Below are 13,325 nucleotides of genomic sequence, written 5' to 3'. Positions count from 1 at the left end.
GGTGATGACTTTAGCTGAAATACCCAACAAAGGGGAGATAGAACCTGTAGAGTGCACCTCCAGTAGCTAGGCATGCCCCCCAATCCCCAGTCGAGGAATGAGGCCATCCATGCATCTCAAAATATTTGACCAAGAAATTTTCCTGTCCAAAGTAAAGACAGGGGCCAAAAATGGAACAAATACTGAAGGAAAGGCCATCTAGAGACCCGTCCTAACGAGGGATCCATCCTATTTGCAGACATCAAACCCCCAGCACTATTGCTGATACCAAGAAGTGCTTGCTAACAGGATCCTGGAATGACTGTTTCCTGATAGGTTCTACCAGCACCTGACCCATACATATGCAGATACTCAGTGACAACCATAGGACTGAGCTCAGGGACTCCAATAGAAGAGCTAGGGCAAGGACTAAAGGAATTAAAGAGGACTGCAAGCACATAGAAGAACAATATCAACTAACTGGATCACCTAGAGCTCCCAGGGAGTAAACCATAAACCAAAGCGTGTATATATAGATTGATCTATGGCTCCAGATACATATGTACAAGAGGATAAATGGGAGGGGAGTTCCTTGGTCCTGTAGGCTTGTTGCCCCAGCATAGCTGAATGCTAGAGCTATGAGGTGGGAGTGGGTAAGTGGGTGGAGGGGCATCCTCATAGAGGCAAAGGAGGGGGAAGAGGTGAAATGGGATGGGGGGGGTTGTGAAGGGAATATCATTTGAAATGTATATGATTAAAATGATTAATTAAAAATGAATTTCTGTTCCTGGAGACACGGGTGTTTTATGAAGAAGCTCACTGTTTATCCTTCACTCAACAAAGGACCTATAGGTGCAGCAAGGACAGTGGCTGTCCCATTATACCCTTCAATGCTGATTGATGCTTGCCTCATTGAAGGCCCAGAAACAATGGAGCCAGCCTCCTGAACTGTCATCTCTGAGTCCACGAGTCGAAGAAATCTTTCCTCCTTTTAAGTTGTTTCCTCAAGCATTTTTCACAGCTGTTGAAAACTAGCACCTCACTCAACAGATTGGAGTGAGCTCTTGACTCTAGCTGCATATGTATCAAAAGATGGCCTAGTTGGCCGTCACTGGAAAGAGAGGCCCATTGGACTTGCAAACTTTATATGCCCCAGTACAGGGGAACACCAGGGCCAAAAATTGGGAATGGGTGGTTAGGGGAGTGGGGGGGAGGGTATGGGGGACTTTTGGGATAGCATGGGAAATGTAAATGAGGAAAATACCTAATAAAAAAGAAAAAATGAAAAAAAAAAAGATTGGAGTGTTGTTGGGGGCCATGTTCATCACAGCAGCCTCGAGGGCCTGGAGTGATGACTCGGTGGTTTAAAAGTGCCTGAGTTTGGGTCCTAGAACCACGTCAGGGGGCTCACAGCAGCCTGGAGGTCAAAACCCTTGGTTCTGGCCTCTGGTGGCACCTATTTGGACACGAACATACACATAAACAAAATAGTAAAATGTCTTAAAAAAAAAAAAAGAATTTCCAGTCTTAGCCAATTAAATATAATCAGAAATCAAAGTCATTATCTTATCATTTTAAGTGTACATGTATAAAATGTATATATCAATCAAAGTTGATATAGTCAATCAAAGTCATAAAAATTAATCAAAATAAATAGCTATTTAAATATTAAAGAAGAATGCTATTATGTGTACTACAACAAAATTTGAATTGAATTCAAGTCAAAAAAATTAAAATTACAATTTGGTGAGATTAAATAAGAGGCTTTGAGTCTTTTTGTAGAATAAGAAATATGTTAGGTTAATATGTATTTCGTATTACTCATCTTTAGTGCTATCACCAAAATGCAAATATTCAGATATACTTAAATGTTAATGATAAATAAAATGTAAACCTTAGATTGTTAGCATTTAATGAAAATGTAATCTAGATACATTTATTATGAAAAGGTAAATTAAACAGAATTTTTAAATACATAAATAGTAGAGCTCTCAAATATATAACCCTAGTAATCTATATAACAATTAAACTAATTTAATCAATAATAAATATATTAAATACAAAATTATATTATTAGTCACTCAATAAGAATAGAATTGGATATAAAATAGATAACGACATTAGAGCAAGATAATAGGCTATTTCTTTTATGAAATGGACTGACCTTCTGAACAAACCTACAAAAGTATATCATGTAGGAGTTAATTTTTCAGAGAAAATATGCAAGAAAGATATACTCAGAGAATTTTAAAGGTTTATTGTTAAAATACAAAGGATTTTCTGACACAAAGTTTAAATGCATCTCAAATAATGACGTAGGTTTTATGTCAGTTATGGTATTTTTCTGTATCACATCCTGGATTTGAAGTGATAATGAGTGTGCAATCTTCCTTCATTGGTTTCCCAACTACTATTATTTAATGCATGAACGATACAGGGTTAAATATTTTCAAGTCTAATGGGAAATTTAATTTCTTATGAAAATACATTAGAAATTTTCTGCTTAATGTAGTCAAATGGAAAACCTAACAATGTTTAGACTTGCAGTGTTTCACCATCTAAATAAGTGCTTTTCAAATATGTATAAAAAGTGTGATCCTTATTGAAAAGCTAGGAAGTGGAATGAAATTGGATAATTTTATATTATACAAGAAAAGTTGAAGGCAGTATGAGTAAGACAAAACTTGTTACATTTGTGAGGTAGATTTGTGTTTAAAAGAATAAAGCCAACACAATTCAAAGAATATATTAACTTTCTAAACAAGAAATATGCAGCCAATGGTAAGTGTATATTTTAATTAAAACAAGATACACATTTTTATATTTATTTTGGCAAACTTTTTTTTTACACAGAACACTTCAACATAGATTAAACCATATTTTCAATAGTTTTCAAGTACATAGTTTTATTCTTCTCTAGCAATGCATGAAAAACTCTGGGAGATAGCAGCACATTACTTGTGATTTAAAATTACACATGTCTAAATTATAATCACAAATCAAAATCAATTGAATATCAATCAAAGGGCAAGCAGTTCCTACCAAAACATGGAGAATACTTGTAGAAAATGGTTGTTTTCTAAAAATTTTAATTTATTTTTTAAATAAATTATTCTTGGTCAATAGAAACCTCTATATAAACAAATACAGACAACATTATTTCAATTAACATATACATAATATTAATCTACAAGTTTCTATACCCATACTAATATCAATTATGAGCTCTCATGCAGTGCCACATAATTTTACCATAGTGTTATTTTCTCTTTTAGTAGATAAAAGTTGACTGTTTCTTTAATTACTAATGTGTTTCTAATATCCCTTATCTAAGCATTGACCACTTTGTTAAGTAGAACAAACAGTGATCCCAGAAGCCTAAATAAGCAGCTTTGATAAATTACTGAAACTAATGTTTCCCAAAGAAACATTTTAATATACATTTATTTTCTCAAAAAGTAATGTAAATACCGTGATCAAATAATTATCAACTCTTTGCTTCCTTTTCAAAGCCTAAATAAAGTTATTTTATTTACTGTCATTTAATTCCAAAGTTTGTCCCTTTAGTTTTTATCCGGATAACCTGTTTAATGGTAATATCAGGGTATTGATATCACCTACAATTATTGTTTTGTTTTTATGATACAAAGTATATTCATGTTTAGTGAACATACATTTAGAATCATAATATCCTTTTAATGTATTGTTATGTAGATTACTATGAAGTGACTTTTTTCTGACTAGCTTTACCTTAATATCTATTTCAATAGATAATAAAGTACATATATTTATAGAAAATGTGTAGTTCGGTCTTCATATGGGTCCGCTAACAAGTGTATAAGGGGCTGTATCAGCCTCTATTCCCTGACATTGGATTCTGTTCCCTTACCTGGAATACCTAGCTAGGCCTGAGTGGAACAGGATGTACATAGCTCTGCTGGGACTAGATGTCCCAGGATGGGTTGATACTTAAGAAGGGCTCCTCTTTCTTTCAGGAGAAGGGGAGTATGCAAAGAGGGAGGGATTTGTAAGGGTGGGACTGGAAATAGAGGAAGGAAGTGGGCTGTGGTAGGGATATAAAGAGAATAAAAAATAAATTATTGGAAAAATTGAAGTATATATACATTCTTATTTCTTAGATGCTATGCTTGAAATATCCATTCCTTATTTTTTTACCCCATGGCAGAGAGTATTTTCAATAAAAGGTATATTTTTTGAGACAACAAAAAGAAGGATCCTGCTTTCTAATCCAAACAGCTACATTCCTTCTTCTTGTTGGGTACTTGAGAGAACTAACATTCAGTAATATAAAGGATATGTATTAATTCCAGTAATTTTATTAATTCTATATTTATGTATCCCCTTGGCCTTCTGGGTATTTGTTTTACTCAGAAGTCTTAAATATTCCTTTCAAAGTCCTTTGTAGAACTATTAAGAGAAAAATATAGTCCTTTCAGTTGGGGAGGAGACACAAATTTGTAAAAAAAAAAAATGTTTTGATTTCACAGTACTTGTTTTTATTTTTATTAACTTTTTTTTTCTGCCATAGTTATCTAATCCACTATTTTGTTTATTTGCTTTGAAGCACAATTTAAAAGACTTTACCACCCTTAAAGTTCTGGGAGAAAATGTACATTTCCCTGATTTTCTATATTGGTATAGTGTTGTTTTTCTTCTTTTTAACATGTGCCTTTAATGCATTTGGAAAACTATGATTGATTATCTTATTTATTGCACTTGTGAAAGATGTTTTATGAAAACCCAGTTTGTAGTTGCATTTCTGTTTTATCCTTTGCTGTAGAGCATTTCCTGTAATCCATACGTAAAAACATATTTTCTTTCCAGTTGGTAGGTATTGATTTAGTATATCATGTTGTACGACCTTGTCTTGCCTTGGGTGTTTTTATTTCAAAAACACATTCTAAGGCCAAGATGTCTCTTGAAATGATTATGTTAAGAAAATAACCCCCTCCTGCAAATGACAAGCAATCTAGGATATTACAAATGGATAAATTAGAAACAAATCCTCAATTATGCTGTAGTTGATCTAATTGACATACAGAGTAATTAAAATTCAATCCTAGTATGCATCTTGAAAGAGTGTACTTGATGTAGAGGTAAAGTGCTAGCCATTTGAGTATCATCTTTCATTTTCAGTGGTTACGCCTACCATTTGATATCTGTATGTTCCCAAGTTCACCATGACCTTGGGTGAGGACTAATGGAGGTTTCAAATTTACTGATAATAATTGACAGTCTTCAGGAAACAAAGCTAGACATACTGGTTGGTCTTTGCAAAAAAAGGTTGCCAGTTAATCTAATTGAAAATTATTGTAAAATCGGTAATTATAACCAAATGGAGTAAATGCAGTGCACAGCACACCAGTAGTCAATATCAAACTAAGTGTAGAGAAGCTTAAAGCAATACCACTAAAACCAGGGACTAGACAAGGCTGCCCATTCTTTCCCTACCTATTCAGTATATTACTCAAATTCCTATCCAGAGCAATTAGACAACAAAAGGAGGTCAAAGGGATACAAACTGGAAAGGGAGTAGTCAAAATATTACTATATGCACATGATATGATAGTATATTTATGTGACATGAAAAATTCCACTGAAGTACTCCTAGTCAATATAAAATTAAACAAATCATTAGTCTTCCTCTATTCAAAGGATAAACAGGCTGAAAAAATAAACTAGGGAAGTGACAAATTTCACAATAGTCACAAGTAATATAAAATACCTTGTTGTGACTCTAACCAAGCAAGTGAAAGATCTATAACAAGATCTTCAAGTCTCTGAAGAAAGAAATAGAAGATCTCATAAGATGTAAGATCTTCCACGCTCATGGATTGGCAGAAGTAATATAGGAAAAAAATGGCCATGTTGCAGAAAACAATCCACAGATTCAATTCAATCCCCAGGGATCCACCCCATAATCAGCATCCAAACGCTGACACCATTGCATATACTAGCAAGATTTTATCGAAAGGACCCAGATGTAGCTGTCTCTTGTGAGACTATGCCGGGGCCTAGCAAACACAGAAGTGGATGCTCACAGTCAGCTAATGGATGGATCACAGGGCTCCCAATGGAGGAGCTAGAGAAAGTACCCAAGGAGCTAAAGGGATCTGCAACCCTATAGGTGGAACAACATTATGAACTAACCAGTACCCCGGAGCTCTTGACTCTAGCTGCATATGTATCAAAAGATGGCCTAGTCGGCCATCACTGGAAAGAGAGGCCCATTGGACATGCAAACTTTATATGCCCCAGTACAGGGGAACGCCAGGGCCAAAAAGGGGGAGTGGGTGGGTAGGGGAGTAGGGGTGGGTGGGTATTGGGGACTTTTGGTATAGCATTGGAAATGTAAATGAGCTAAATACCTAATAAAAATGGAAAAAGAAAAGAAAAAAGAAATTTCCACTCAATTCTTCATAGAGTTAGAAAGAGGAATTTGCAAATTCATATGGAATAACCAAAAACCCAGGATACCGCAAACTATTCTCAACACGAAAAGAACTTCTGGAATAATCACCATCCCTGACCTCAAGCTGTATTACAGAACAATAGTGATTAAAAACTCTATGGTATTGGTACAAAGACAGGCGGGAAGATTAATGAAATGGCATTGAAGACCCAGAAATGATCCAACACACCTATTGTCACTTGATCTTTGACAAAGGAGCTAAAACCATATTTTCTTTTTTCTTTTTGTTTATTAGGTATTTTCCTTATTCACATTTCAAATGTTATTCCCTTTCCTGTTTTCCCCTCAAAAACCCCCTATCCCATCCCCCTTCACCCCTGCTCACCAACCCACCCACTCTGCTTCCCGGTCCTGACATTCCCCTGCACTGGGGCATTGAATCTTCTCAGGACCAAGGGCCTCTCCTCCCATTGATGTTCAACAAGGCCATCCTCTGCGATATATGCAGCTAGAGCCATGGTCCCTCCATGTGTACACTTTGGTTTGTGGTTTTGTCCCAGGGGGCTCTGGGGGTACTGGTTGGTTCATATCGTCATTCCTCCTATGGAGTTGCAAGCTCTTTCAGCTCTTTCTCTGGCTCCTCCATTGGGGGAAAAAACATATTTTCTTTAGTCATTCTTCCGTTGAGGATCCTGAATAAACTATTGTCTATAACCACGAAAGGCTTTCAGTGTTGGACTTCTAGCTACAATTTTTTTTGCCTGAAAAATATACTTGGTTAGTGATGGTACTGAAATTGTAGGAGTGATCAGCCAATGACTGATCTCAAATGAGGCCTATGCCAAGAGAGAACCTATACTTTACACTGCCTGGATGATCAGGATCTGGAGACTGGAGATCTCAGAGACCTAGGATAGAACCAAAAGCTAGGCAAATAAAAGAACATAAAATAATCAAAACCAATGAAATGATTTCTAATGATATTGTATTATATTCATGGTAACTGAAATTTAAACATATATAATTGACTACATTCATTAATATATTCCAAATAATTAAAAACACAATATCATTTTAGTAGAAGTCTAACATATATAATTATCACAGTTGCATACTACAAAATGAGTAAACACAGCAGTTGTGTTTGTAGAAAATGTGAATAACAAGAAATTATTGAGAAATTATTTCATTTATTATAGCATTCAAAACATTTAAATAAGGATCAATTTAAGCAAGAAAAGGAAAATACTTATTTACCATAATGTACAAAATGTTGCTGAAACCTATCAGAGGATATGATCATAAAGGTTGGCAGGCAAATCTATTGGACTGAAATGAGATTGCCTAATCATTCCCTGTTTTCAGAGTTTGATAATGAGCTGAATGTAATGACTGTTATAGTAACCTTGTAACACACAGTTTTTGTTGATTTTAACAGAATGACGAGCCAGGGTTCTGAGAAACGTGAAGCAGTCTACACCCTGCTTCTCTTATAATCCAGATTACAAAACCGAGAGCTCAGTAGTGAAAATGGGGTACGAAATTGAGTAATATCATTCTGTTAATTTATGGATTGTGGCTGTAATCTTATTGCTAAAATGACTGTCATAATTTGCATAATCATTACTGAATTGATTTCAACTCAATGTAATATCAGAAACACACTGCCTACAAATTGGCCACAACTAAATGTTACAGGATCACTTAGCATTCACATTTTACAAAGGAGAAACAGATGAATCCTACCCTCCCTTTTTCATTGCCCATTGGAGTTCTAGGATTTTAAAGGTCATTTCTTACAAAACTAATGACATTGCTTAAATTTCTGACTCTGAAATTTGCATTTTAAATATTGTTTTGCACATATAAAGGATGAAATTATAATTGTGGCATCACAGCAAATCAGAAATGTAACAATTGTTGCTATAAAGTTAAAAAATGTATGCAGTTTATAAATGTTTTGATGCTTTAGCATCTTCAAGCCAAGTTTTAATAAACCCTCTATTAAAATTTCAAATTTCCATTTTCAACTTCCTAGAAACTCAGATATCTATACTCTACTGTTTGCAAAATTAACATTTGTGCTTTCTACATACACCAGCTTCATCTGTGCTTCATTTGAGTCAATTGTTTTCAATAGCATTTGTTTACATAAAGTAATCTTTATACTTTCTTATTGTCACTGTGAATATAAAATAGGAAGTATAGGCCTAGATTAAAATATTGCATATTTATTGAGAAACATCCATATATAAAGAATTTGGGGACATAGTTAAAATATTTAAAATGCAAATTACTTTCTTCTTGTCAAAAAATTGCCCTGATCAGTCCAACGAGATTGCTAACTTGTACTGTAAAATTTATCAAAGCTGAAAAAAAAAGGTTTTATAATGAATCAGACTATTAATTTCTTGCTTTCCATTTAACATACTGGTTTAAATATTTAGGATTCACCTAAATCACTTTTTTCAACAATTTATTTTTAATTTACATTCCCATCACAGTCCCTCTCACTCCTATCCTCTTAGTCAAACTCTTACAAATCCATCCCCCATTATACCTTTCCCTTCTCCTTAGGGAAGGGAAAGCTCCACCTTGGTCCTAAGAAATCCTGAGCCATTTATTTCTAGCAGGTATAAGTACAACCTCTCCCACTGAGGTCCAAATAGGTGGTGTCAGAGGCCCCCTCTTCAATTTCTAGGGGATTCGCACGAAGGCCAAACTACACATATGCTTGTTTGGGGTGTAGGCTCATCCCTTGCATGCTCTTTGGTTAGAAGTTCAATCTCTGTGAGCCATCATGGGTTCAGGTTCATTGAATCTAAAAGTCTTCTTGTGATGTATTTGACCCCCTCCAGTTGACGAACTTCTGTCGCCCACCCCATAACATTCCCTGATATTTGGTTATGCTGCTGGATGAAGCCTCTCTGGAGACAGTTATGCTAAGTTTCTGTCTGCTAGCATAGCTGAGATCATTATGTCATATGGGATGGGTCTCATTGTTTGGCTCTTCCTTCAATATCTGCCTCATCTTTATGTCTATGCATCTTGTAGGCAAGGACACATATTGAGTTGACGGTTTTGAGGGGGTGTTTATGCTCCCCCTCTCCACTGCAAGTTCCACCTGGCTATAGGAGGTAGCCACTTCAGTTTCTGTATTCTCCACTGATAGGAATCTTCACTAACTCAGCTAAGGTCAACTACATAGGGTACTCAGTGCCTCCCATGTACCAGGGATTTTTGTTCTTTCTCCCAGGCAAAGTATCAATATTAAAAAAGATGTGATAATATACATTAGTGACACAAAAAAACTCTAAATGCGGACCCTTAAGCTGATCAACATCTTCAGCACAGTGGCTGGTTACAACATTAACTAAAAAATAAGGAACCCTAAAATTAAGGGGACAACACCATTTACAACAACCACAAATAATATAAAAATGTCTTAGAGTAACTCTAATCAAGAAAGTAAAAGATCTGTATGGCAAGAACTTCAAGTCTCTGAAGAAAAATATTGAAGAATATATAAAAAGATGGGAAAGTCTCCAATGCGCTAATGTATTGATAGGATTAACATAGTAAATATGTCTATCTCACAAAGAACAATATATATATATATATATATATATATATATATATATATATATATATATATATATATGAAAGAACAACTTCCAAATTCATATACAAAAAAAAACCACAAAACAAACAAACAAACAAACAAAAAACCAAAACAATGACAACAAAAATCAAAAGCAAACGCAAAAAACTCCCAGGACTTCTAACCCAACTGTGTACAATAAAAGGACTTCTTGAGGTATCATCATTCTTGTGATCAAGCTAGACTACAGAGCAACTTTAATTAAAACTGCATGGCATTGTAATAAAAACAGACAGGTTGTTAAATGAAATAGTATTTAAAAAAACAGAAGTAAATCTCATACTTTATGGACACTTGATGTTTGGCAAAGACATAAAAACTATATAATGGAAAAAATAAAAACACCTTCAAAAATGGTGGTAGTCTAACTGGATGTCTGCACACCTTACACAAAACTCAAGTCCAATTGGATCAAAGACCTCAGAAAACATAGGGTCACTTCATTCTTGTCATTTTTTTTGCTTTGATTGTTAGTCATAGGATAAGTCTCTAATCCTAACCAACCACTTTAGCACAAGAAGATTTATGTAACCAAGAAAGGTAAATGGTTGAAAATTATTTAAGATTGTAACAGCTAAAATGTTTCTACATTTCCAAAAGATGAATAAAATGGTCTGCACATCATGGTGAATTTTTATTAAATGTGTATCATTTTATATCTCCTGGTACTGTCACCACATCACTAAGACTGAATTTGTAGCTGTCACATGAGACTTATTTGAGTATGCATGTGCATGCAAGCATGTAAGACTGGTTTGTATAAGGAAGCATCCATGTTTGAAAGTGACATCTAATTGACGGGTAATCAAAGACATGAAACAAAGAAGCATTTGACGTAATGAGTCAGGCATAGGATATATCCAACTCAAAGGATTACAGAAGAGGAAAAGAAGCTATTTAAGAGATAAGAAAGATAAAGAAATAATGAGTGGTGTGATTTGTGGTGTGTGGTATGTGGTGTTTGTGTATGGCAGTTTCAAAGGGACAGTTGAACAGTTTACAAAGAGAATATTCCAAACACCGGTAATTATAATATGAACCAGTGAAAGAGAAGATTAGAATATATTGTAAAAGTTACTATGAAGCCAGACAGAACAATTTAGTCAGAGATAAAACAAGCCAGACTGAATCAGTCAGCTTCAAAGATTAGCAGTATGAAGGCTAAAAGCTTCCAGGACTAGGTATAGTTAGAGAAGGAAGTGTTCTGGACTCAGCCCAAGCCACATATTCCCTCAGCTTGTGTGTAGTTCTCATCTCATCACCGTATCACAGATCTTTAACCCATGGCTCAAGAACATCATGGAAGAGTAGGTAGAAAGATTGTAGCACTGGGAATAACAGGAAGTATGCTTTGGAAGTATTTCCTACAAATGGCTTAATAAACAATATTGGAACAATGGAATATCAATTCATAGTAGATGGGAAAATAATTCAAGTGTTCCTATTTCTAGAAAAAGAAACACAGGCTATTGAGTACTATGGAGAAAAGGGGAATTAGTCTCTTCCAAGAATGAACTCTCTTATGGATTTTTAAGTAAAGAATATTCACCTGTAATACCATACACATGTCAATAACAAAAATTAAGCCAGTGGGTGAGATTTATATATAATTGTGCACACAAATATGTATATGTAATAATAATATCAAAGAAAATCCCAATTGATTTGAGAGCAAATAAAGCCATTCGTAATTTAAGTCTGTATAGTTTCATATACTGATCTTTCTAATGGCATAGAGAAAACTTCATGTGACACCTACATAATTGTCTTTTCCTTTCCTCTTATTTTTCCATATTTAAGTGTGCTTATATATTCTTCTACTGAATGAATCTCATCCACAATGAAAGACACCAGGCAAGTAATAACAGTGAAGATAAAACCTCATGACTTGATATAAAAGAACTGTCCTGTAAAACACTGTCATAATGTCATCAGGAGAAATACCCGATGAGCATGTCAGAAGATACTGAAGCCAAAAACCCTTTGTTAGATGTAAATGCATTTCATTGTAAAATTTGTTGCACCATTTTCCTTTGCCTTCATTAAAATCAAAGGACTCTTTCAACAAGCTGCATTGTATTTTAATTGTTGTAACTATGTTTCCCACTTCTGGGAGTCTATAAGAGTATAGATTTATATCCTTTTTTCTGAATATCTTTACTGCAGCAATGGAAAACTGTAAATGAAAGCCAACATACTAAATTAACCAGGAAGGGCCAAAATGGAAAAATATTCTGAAAGAAAATGAAAAGAATACTGCAGTACAAAGAGCAAAGCCTTCTTCCTGGTATAGCTAAAAGTGACGTGTTACCTCTAAAGCTGGGTGTGTGAATTTCGGAGAGTGGAGCCTAAAAGTGAGGAGACTAACATCTCATGCAAGATCTAACTTTATTAATAGCAACAGATGATTTATATGTTGAGAATTAAGAAAGATAACATTATCAATCATCATATGAGTTCTAGTGTTCAAGTCACAAGGACAATTCGTATTTGAAAATATTTATTTTTTAGCTTTAAGTTGTTTGGATTTATTTTAATTATTATAGCTAATCCTCTACCCAAGGAATGAGAATTTTACAAGAATATAAATGTTAGAAGGTTTAGCTTATTAAACATAATTTAAATGCTGTCTGCTACATTGGTACAATGCTAGGCTCCTTAGGTCCTTTATCACAATTGACTGAGAAAAGGGGTTTCCAATCAAAGCCATGACCTGCTGACATTTCAATGTTAACTTACATGTAAATGATGTGTATATGTATTTTCATTTCTGTTTCTGTGATAAGACACTGTGAAAAAAATCACTACAAGGAGATTAGACTTATTTTATTTTAGTTCACAATGTCAGATTATTGTACAGTCTGGGAAGGAAGTTACAACAGAAGGATCATAAGAGAGCTGGTCACATGACATCAACAGTATCGATGAGAGGGGGAAATGCAAATATGTTTATTTTCATCTTGCTTATGCTCCAGTGAATTTCTTTCCTCTTATACAGGTTAAGATCCCTTAGCAAGTATCTCCTCACAGTGAGTAAATCCGATGCTCAATTTGAGAAATTACATTCAGATACACACTTTCTTTGTGTCCCTGTCTGTTTGCACCAACTCCTTGCTTGCCTGTAACTGGAACTCTGAGTTTTCCTGTGGATCGAGGACCCGACAGAGGTCCATCTGCAGCAATGGACACCATGAGAACTCATCCCACAGAATTAATTAATCAGGACACATAAAAGGTCCCATTGCCTAAAGA

At 34.8% G+C, this 13,325-nt stretch overlaps 1 long non-coding RNA gene across 1 annotated transcript in view; it reads left to right on the top strand.

Annotated features, from left to right (window-relative positions):
• Window positions 1-12,091, top strand: part of Gm41317 — a 97,620-nt gene extending 85,529 nt beyond the window's left edge. The window contains exon 3 of the long non-coding RNA XR_875331.3: window positions 11,874-12,091. This is a non-coding gene — a long non-coding RNA (predicted gene, 41317). The remainder of the gene's footprint in view (window positions 1-11,873) is intronic.
• The last annotated feature ends 1,234 nt before the right edge of the window (window positions 12,092-13,325 follow it).

The sequence above is a fragment of the Mus musculus genome, chromosome 15 (assembly GCF_000001635.26).
Source record: "Mus musculus strain C57BL/6J chromosome 15, GRCm38.p6 C57BL/6J".
Taxonomy (NCBI): Eukaryota; Metazoa; Chordata; class Mammalia; order Rodentia; family Muridae; genus Mus; species Mus musculus.
This window is presented reverse-complemented; position numbering and strand designations above follow the sequence as displayed.